Raw genomic sequence first — 9,872 nt, forward strand, 5'->3', positions numbered from 1 at the left:
TCCTGCAGCACTGAACATTTAACAGAACCTGAATGGGAACGTCTCTTTTTATTCAGCACAAGCGGAGACAAAAATACTACCGAGCGCCGGCTGCTGGAGGAGAGGCAAGAGACGCAGTGAGACAAAATAAAAGCGAGAACTCAGTTCAGTGGAAATGTGACAAGGAGACGAGAGAAGGAGAAGTTCTTGTTTCAGTAAAATACTTCCTTGCAGTTTCTAGGCTCTGCTGCTGCAAGTTATACTGTATGTCAGGTTGTCTGCATTCATAGAATGAAGGGAAATAAAAATATAGTGTTATTTATGTTGTATACTGAGACATGTTACCATGCAAAAATCAATATTACACAATAACGTTTCAATAATCATCAATAATTATAGATTGTTTTGATGAAAACTCACATTAATTCTATATATTTCACATTTATCTAGAGCAAAAAGCACATCAGTGTGAAACAAAAGCCTCAAAGCATGTGGAATAAAGAATTTTAGTTTGACTTCTTGTGTTTTATGTACTACACTTTGAAAATGCAGAATATGTTTCAATTAAAATGTTTTTGTTTGTTAAATCACTTTTTTTTACAATATTTTTCGGTTTTTTTGCACTTTATAAAATGTGCAACATGTGTTCTATAGTGCATGTTTTCTTCCTGGTTGGAGAAGGCGCTGTAATGAACACGCACACTTGAACGCCCCACAATATATAGGCAACCTGGACTGTACCAAGTCAAATTGGAGGGGGGAACAGTCATTTGTTCTCACTTGATTTTTCGTTTGTTTTGGATTCCTTATTCAACACCCATAATATTAATATTAATGAGGAAGGAGAAAGTATCTTTAAACCCTAAAATAAAAAGTGTCTTGTCGCTAGTTTACTTGACATCTTGTTCTGTCTCACCCTTCCTACTATCAAGGTGGTTTAAACCAGGAAGTATTTCCATCTGCTGTTTCTGCCATTAAACAAATGTGTTTGAGGGCCTGGAGGAGCCCCTCCTACTGAGGCTTTCTTTGTTTAATATGGCTTTGCACCCTTTGTGCAGTAACACTGAAGTAGTTTTTACAGAAACAGACGTATATTTGTTCTACTGTTGATGCTCCAAAGCTCCCCAAACTGCTGTGTGCATCCAGATGAACCTCCTCTACACATGGATGTGTGTCAACATGAACAGACGAAAAGCCAATCGAACGGTGAGATCTAAGCAAGGAAATGTAGTTTTTAACCCCTTGAATACTTACCTACTTGGCTGTATAAGAGCCCGTTGGTATGCGGTGAAAAAAGAACCTTGATGGCAAATAAATTAACGTCAATATTTAAAACTGTTTCAAACATTTCTTTATCGAAACAACTCCAGTTAAAGTTGAGCTGTAAGAAAGTGGGGGGGGGGGTGTGTGTGTGTGTGTGTGTGTGTGTGTGTGTGTGTGTGTGTGTGTGTGTGTGTGTGTGTGTGTGTGTGTGTGTGTGTGTGTGTGTGTGTGTGTGTGTGTGTGTGTAAAATAAATGACAATGGAAGTTTTGGTCTCAAGGCGAAGCTCCTCGTACAAACCGTTTTACAACTGCAATTCATGTTTACACAGTCGAAAGGCAAAAGGACAATGATAGCGTCTTAAAAAGAAGGGTGTGTGTGTGTGTGTGTGTGTGTGTGTGTGTGTGTGTGTGTGTGTGTGTGTGTGTGTGTGTGTGTGTGTGTGTGTGTGTGAGATAGAGACCACTTTTATCCACTTGTAAGCAGAAGTACTTTCGGTCATGGTAGCATCGAGGCTGAGAGAGACTGTAGTAAAGACAATAGTGATTTTGAACTGATCACCGATAATGCTGATTAATATCTTAATTAATCACATTCCTTGACTAGTCGTGTTTCCATATATCTTCAATCTTTATAAATGCAAACTGCATGAGTGAAGCAATGAATATCTGGCAATAGTTTTGTTTAATCTCTCCAATTTAAATCGAGAGTATTGGGTTAGGGGTTAAAACTTCTCTCTCTGATAGGCTTGATTTTATTAAGGGTTGTTGGCTTGCTCCCTTAGTCTATATACATTCAGGTACGATGTGTTTTTGACCCTTAGTTGTCCGTGTGAATGGAACAAGTTGTCTGATGACCTCTTATCCTACATCCCTCAACATAAGGCCTCCGTTCACAGAATCGGAGGATCAAGCCCTCTTTATTTGTCACACATCTTTTAACCCATCCTAGTACAAGGAGCAGTGGGTAGGGTTTCTAAGGCGCAGGGGAGTAAGTAGCCCTCCGCACTCCGTATGTTAGACCTGTTTTTGGGGCTTGAACCTAGGTAAGGCAGCCAGTCCAGGTCCCTACTGACTACTTCAAATCTGACGACTCAAACCGGGTAGGATCATATCGAGAGTGCGACAGAAATAGCGCTATGACAAAGGACAACAAAGCGCGACACAATCAGCTGAGGTCGGTCGATAGAAATAGAAGCAGCGGTTTGAACTGAACAACAACACAACACACCTTCAGCAACGGGAGCCTCCACACACACACGGCATAAAACACACCTTTAAATTACCTCCTGCATTTCAATGTAACCTGAAAATAAAACATACATTTCTCAGTGTTTTTTTGGGGGGGGAGGAATAAAGATGCTCTTGTCCCACTGATGCAAATAAAACCCAAATAAATGCATTCTTTCATCAAAGCAATATGTAAATGACGGCACTCTCAGGATAGGGTTCCTCGAGGACTTGCTGCAGTAGCACATCTGAGTCGCTGAGGGTTTCGCTGCTTATTTAGTTCTCTTTTTTTCCCCCACTGTTGACTTCATAGGCTCAGCTGAGGCGAACGAAACAAACGCCCCGTAGTTCTGTCGTGGAAACAAAAAGAAGAGCGGGAGGAGAAATTTATGCCTTTAATTAAGAAAGTTGCGCGGCCTTGGAGGAATGTTACCGAGTCACCCCGGGAGCCGGAGAGTTGTAATCGTGTGTGTGTGTGTTGGTGGGAGTGAGTGTATTCATTGTGGTCTTGGGTGTTGTTGTTTTTTAGGGAAGAAGGAAATGGCAAATGGAAGTACGACAAATGTAGTAAACCGCCTTGTAAATGTTGTGTTTCATGAGTTGTTGATTCCAATACAGCTTAATAAAGAAGGGATGAGACCAAGCAGGCCGGGGAAGGAGATATGAAAAATAAGAAATAAAGATAAAACACAAAGATGAGAAGAGGGATGAAAAACACAGGTTTGAAAGTCACATAAATACAGATTAAAGAAATATATGTAAAATAATGATAGAAACTCGATGCTAAAACACCAAAATTAAAGTCATAATCTTGCAACATTGACGTGTGTGCTGGTTTCTCACTGCGAGGAAATGAATCAGCCTTCAGCCAGAACGCTTTATTTTACCAACACAAATAAAACAATTTGATCTGCTTCTATATAATTGTTTAATAGCCAGTGTTCAAACGGACTTCCCTAATTGACCGTTCAGGACAAAGATCTCCACTGCCAACATCTTTGATAAAAACATTATACACAAATATTGAAGTTTTGAAGTATTATGTAGTAGTTTAGTATATTAGTACCTTCAGTCCTGATGAAGAATACCAAACATTTAATCATTTTCAGGATTTTAACGCTTTAAATGTCTTTTGAAAATATCATGTTTTCAAAAGACATTTAAAGGTTAAAAATCCTGAAAATGATTAAATATTTGGTCTTTTTGATAAAAACTGAACGTACTTCAAATATTAAACCCCAAAAAGTGGCAGAAAAATATTTGAATATGATGTTTTTATCATTTTTGTCCTGAATGGCCAATTAGGGTAATGATACCAGAGGGTTAATAAGTTGGAAACACACAAATCTGACCTGTGAAATTACTACATAGCATGTTAGCGAACACTTATACTATTTACACATCCAGCAGAGGAATAGCTTTCAAGCTAGTGTATATTTAAAGGCCTGTTTATTTATATCTTCTCTGAGCTCTGGTTAGATCTGCACAAACTCCTGAAAAAATACATCTTTTAGCCGCAGGATTCCACTTTTCTTTCTTAAACCAGTTGACTAGTTGCTAACTGTATCTATGTGCAGTTTGGTGCTGGGCAGATATTGTTTTTCTGCAAAACAAAACCACACAGTTTGTCTGTCCTTTTAAGATGTTAAACGACCCCTTTTCACAAAGTAATTTGACCAGCAAAGTGTATTTAAAATAAATATTGAATAATGCAGGTTTAGAAAGAGTCAATCATACTTCATGTACCTGTTCGAACAACCTCCCAATCTCATAAATACACAACCGACCGATCAGACTTAAATCTACATTTTCCGGAGAATATACCCTGACACACGAAGACAATTACTATCCGTCGGTCAATTTGGAGGGAGCATCTGTTGGCCAATTGTTCGCGATCTATACCCTACCATCGGCACTTTTCAGTCCTGCCGAGAGTCCCCAATCTGGCGGTGAATGAAGACCACTCTGATTGGCTGTTCGGCTTCTGTGACTCAGTGCTTGGGAAGAGAAGCTAGGCTGGAAGAGGCGAGATATGTTCGGCTAAATCATAACAATAGCTTGTATATCTACAGTTCTACATTTTCCAGTTTCCCTTTTTTAATGACGAATATAGACTCATCGCTCTGCTGCTACGGAGCGTGATGTCCTTTTGCTGAACAGGTTTTGGCGGGAGTGTTTGCGGTGTGTTCAAATGCAAGTTTTTGTCCGAGACGCAGTCAACGTGAGGCAACACAACAGTAGGCAACAAGTCCTTTGATGCTGGTTTGATGGAATGATTAATAAATAACCGCACAGAAATGTAAGACTGTTCCTTTCATCATTGATGTTGCTGTACGAAGCAAGAAAAACCTCTTAAAATGTAAAGATCTGAAGCGACGCCAACATGTCTTTTGTGTGTGTTTTATTTAGTTATTTAACCATGAATGTTTCATGGGACTGGTTTAACTTTAGCTGTTTCTTAAAATTCTGTCTGTGCCACAGAAACCGTGAAAGAAACAGACAGAGAGAAACTTTGAGATTATGGAAATGATCGGGATGATTTAGTTTTCCTGTTTTGTATTTATTGAATTCATGTGTTTATTTGTTGCATGTGACATCTTAACCAGCGTGCTACCTTTGTTCTAAAATGTTGCACGCTGTGTGAAAGAGATTTGCGCTACAGATGATGATCTCATCAGGGGTGTGTGTGTGTGTGTGTGTGTGTGTGTGTGTGTGTGTGTGTGTGTGTGTGTGTGTGTGTGTGTGTGTGTGTGTGTGTGTGTGTGTGTGTGTGTGTGTGTGTGTGTGTGTGTGTGTGTGTGTGTGTGTGTGTGTGTGTGTGTGTGTGTGTGTGTGTGTGTGTGTGTGTGTGTGTGTGTGTGTGTGTGTGTGTGTGTGTGTGTGTGTGTGTGTGTGAGAGACTGGGTGACTCCTGCAGGGAGTTGGGGGATGGGTGGATTTTGAAGGAGATGGGGGGGGGGGGGGTTACCCTCTCACTTGTCTCTCCCTCTGCAGCTCCCCCCCTCTCTCCACACACACACACACACACACACACACTGAGCTTTTGTGTTTGACTTTGATCCGGCACTGTTGCCAACATCAAAAAGTCCTCTGTCACTGGGAGCAACGCGGCGTACAGTCAAAGAAAAAGTGTGTGTGAGTTATACAGTATAGCACTAGGGCTCACAGCGCGAAAGGTAGGGGGGGGGGGGCAGTGTGGTTATTCCAAGCTGTAGGGATTAATAATTCCATTTCTGTGAAAGCAAATGATTAGCGGTGAATAAAGTCAAATGAGAAAAGGCATGAACTGTGTTGGTTGTGTTGCAGAGAGGGGTGATATAGAGTGCGCTGAAGACATTCATTTGATTTTACTTTGATGGTACTTCATTTGATTTATTTAGATGATTTATGTGTTTTTATTGTCTTGTGTTGTTATTTCTATTTGTTTTACGTACACTATCTTGTCTTATGTTGCTGTAACTCCATCATTTACAATGTTGTTGCTGGTTTTTAATCTGTAAAGCCCACTGAGACTAACGTGTTCTGTGCTATTGGTCTATACAGATAAAGTTTGATTTGATTTCAATAACTCTGTGTTGCAGATCTACTGAAGTCCTCATGCTTAAAGGACAAAGCGCTTGCAGTGTTAAACGTTACGTTGGAATGGAAGAGATCATGAAAACAAGATAATGTTGACTTTTGTTTCATACAGGACCCATCAACTCACTCCTTATATGGACTTTGGGTTTTCTATACTGCATCCCCTAAACTTCTCCTTTGCTCCTGTCATAATAACTATGGCCACTAGAGGTCGTCGCATAACATTGGCATAAATACAGTTCGTAAAAAGCCGATCTATAAAGACAGGGGACAGTCTGGTAAAAACAGGTAAAGCATGACGTAAAAGCAGAGGATGAAGGCTAGTACCCGTGTTTTTATTTCTGTCGTTTTGGCCAATTCTCATTATGTTTTCTGCTGAGATCTGGTAACGATGTATAACATGTTTACGTTCCAGTTTAAGTTTCAAACCTGGAGTGGCTGCAGATAGAACTAGTCCATCAGACTGAAAGGATAAAGTAAGGGATGCTGAAGGAGATCAGAGTGGTTGTATAAATAAAATACATGTTTCTATAAACCAATCAAAGCAGATCTCCCGAGCTGTAATTTCTTAACTTGAGTTACATTTTTACAAAGACATCACAGATACAGACTGACAGCGAACATGGCAGATCTAGCAATACAGTCGATGGAAATAGCCTCCAGCCCACAGACACCCAACGATGCAAAGAATCATCCAATTTGGAGGTTTATAACGAGGCTTTTTTCTCCAGTTTCCAAGTGTACAAGAGGGTGTTTCTTTTATTTTGTCCACCCCCTGTAGCTCTCCCAGTACCTTTAATAACTGCACAGTCTGTGTGTCACTGTAGAAAATGAGTAGATTGTTTTATAGAGTCTGTAGAGAAAGTACAGTTGGTGTAGGAGCAAATAGTTTGATCGTTTTATCTTGGTTTTACGATCTGATGATGGAAGTACTCGGTATCAAAGGGAAAGGTGCTTCTGATGAGAGGAAGAAGGCAAACTTTTCAAACTGAAATGTTCTTTTAAGGCAGAAAAGACATAATTGTTTGATGTTATTGATTCTTCGCAACATAATTAGGCATGATGAAAGTAAGACTTAACACTTCTGAAGAACCGGCAACCAAGAAACCCATCTTCAGAGGTTGCTTTGCTGTTTCAAAACCCCCACAAAGTATGATTTCATTGCTTTAACACAATGAATCAAGACTCTGAAGTTGCTTTTGTGACGACAGCAAAGCCAGGACGTACACAGAAACCTCATTTCTGTTTCGTGAGGTGGCGTTTTCATAACTGAGGCTTCAATTAAACCGCAGTCTGTGTTCGCAAGCCTCGATTTGCTGCGAGGAGAGATTTTTCTCCCGTTCTTGTGTATGCGGAGAAAAATAGTTAAGGACGTTTCTCAAAAACCCTTCTTCTGTCAGTCGTGTGAACAGTGGAAGCCGACTCGCATCAACACGAGACTCTTCACACTTTCACTCCTGAAGAAAACGAGGCGTTGCATCAACTTTCATCCGCTTTGAATTAGACACATTCAAATACGTGTGGGAAGGTGATCAATGGACATGAAAAGTGCGGTTATCATTTGTACCGTGGATCAAGGCTTTGACAAGGTTTTATGCAACGTGGTAAACTGGGAACAGATATGAAGGTCATCAAAACCTAGAGACATTAAACTGAACATGTAATGGCTGACTTTATACCTCACTTTGGTCATTACCAAAGGATGTGCTGATCAAATGACTGAATAAGTCACAAATAAATAAATAAAGCCTGGTCTCCCAAAAAATGTTGTCCCATTCAACAAAACTTCATCCTCAGTTATGTTTAGAAAACGTGTTTTTATATATTTCATTAGGTTGGTGACATATGTGATCATTGTCTGGGAAGTAGCTGTAGGAAGGAGGACTGGATGAATGGATGGATAAAGAAAACCAACAAAAACAACCTCTACATGTTTAATTTTATCCCAGCAACTTGAACATTAAAAAAAGACATACTGTATTTACGTCAATATTAGGCAAAGACCTAGTGGTCATATTAAGTATTACAGGTGCACATCCAATTCAGGAGTAAGTTGGGGAGGGTGGACAGCTCCTGTATGAAGCAAAAAAGTCAACATGAACTTGTTTTAAGTTATGCCACGTACATAACATACTACTACTCACGTTTGACAAATGGACAAATTGAATCTCAAACCAAGTCTTTTCCCGAACCTGACCACATATTTTAGTTTCAACTCCCAACGTGTGTTTTAAACCGTGAGTTGTTTATCAGTAAAACTTCAACACACATTCTTATTAAAGACGAAGTATTTGTTGCATAAATACGTAATAAGTTGTGTTGTTGTTTCCCTCAAAAGGATAGTGAAAAATCCTTTAGATTGTATTGGAACATTTTCTTGGGTTTTGTTGATCAATAAACGGCACGAATGTTGGAGACATCTTGTTATTCAAACAAACCTTTAAAGGTCATGTATTATACATTATTTCATCAATATATTATAGCTCTCAGATGATGATCATGCATTATAGCATCCCATAAACCCCTCTGTTTCAGCCCGGTACCAAAAGTGCTGATTGTGTGTCTGTAGCTTTAAATGCTAATGAGCAGCTGCTGGCCACGCCCCTTTTTGGACGTGGTTCTGGCTCTCTCGTTTCCCAATGTCCACCAGATTCAGGTAACAGGGTGGGCGGGGCTTATCGTGGTTGGTTGTTGCTAATGCCGTACAACCCACAAATGACTTTAAAGTTGAGTTTTACATCCCGTATGAACCGAAACCTAACTCACCCATTTTTTGAGCAGCTTTCTCATACTTGGATCAGGAGGGAACGAGAGACAACCTTTTTTGTTGAAACTTTCTGAATCTCTTAACACACAGGGGAGACATTAATGTGTTAAAGATGTTTAAACGTCTCTCTTCGCTCTTCTAAAATTAAAAGCTGCATTCATAACCACACATCTTGTTTTTCCTTGAGGATTGTGAACGTCGAGTCTCTATAATTACTTGGCTTTCTTACAGTAAAATGGCGAGTTGGATATGTCCACATGTTAAAGGGTCTCCATTTATCTGTGCATTCGCCCTGCACTATTTCCGTGGTCTTTGTGTCAACTGGGTGGTGATGTCACAATGGAAAATTAATTTCCCACGTTTCATGCAGATTACATAAATTCCTTTGGAGCAAAACACGTGAAGTCACAGATAAAACATGTACCTTGAACATATGACAGCCCATAGAATAGGGTAAAAATACAGTGTGCAAAGCTGACATATTTCCACCTTTTTTTAGTCATTGCCTTCTTACACATGTGATTATGTGATTCCTTGATGCCTGTAGATGGAAAAACATGGCTCAGTGAGAGCAAATATTTAGCAGAAAAACAGCCGGAAGGCGAGTCAAAGCAGGGCAGGATTATTTGCGCAACATCTTTCAGCAAGGCAATTTAAAGTGAGCCATAAACACCATTAAGATTACATTGAGAGAAACACAGAATACTGAAATATATATTAAAAGAAATACAGAATCAGTTCAGTGCAAGTAGACTGTTACCCTGACTTCTGTAGTATATATTAATTCCTTTATAACCCAATTAATTTGGACCAAAATGCGTCTGAAATCGGATTTAAAAAAGGACAAAATATTTCCATTTTTCTTGTTATTTTCACACATTTGATTCATAATGCAGGCAGTGTGGTGCACAATATGGTGGCAGATGCATGAGAGCAAAGGGGGTGATTGAAGGTCCAGCCATGCATCGTAGGAATGCATCATGGGAAATGTGTGGGTCGAGTATTATTAACATGTATCTGCGAGGACTGCTCCTCCCCGTGTGCGGCGTCGTGTCA

Source organism: Eleginops maclovinus, chromosome 6 (assembly GCF_036324505.1).
Source record: "Eleginops maclovinus isolate JMC-PN-2008 ecotype Puerto Natales chromosome 6, JC_Emac_rtc_rv5, whole genome shotgun sequence".
In the NCBI taxonomy this organism is placed as follows: domain Eukaryota; kingdom Metazoa; phylum Chordata; class Actinopteri; order Perciformes; family Eleginopidae; genus Eleginops; species Eleginops maclovinus.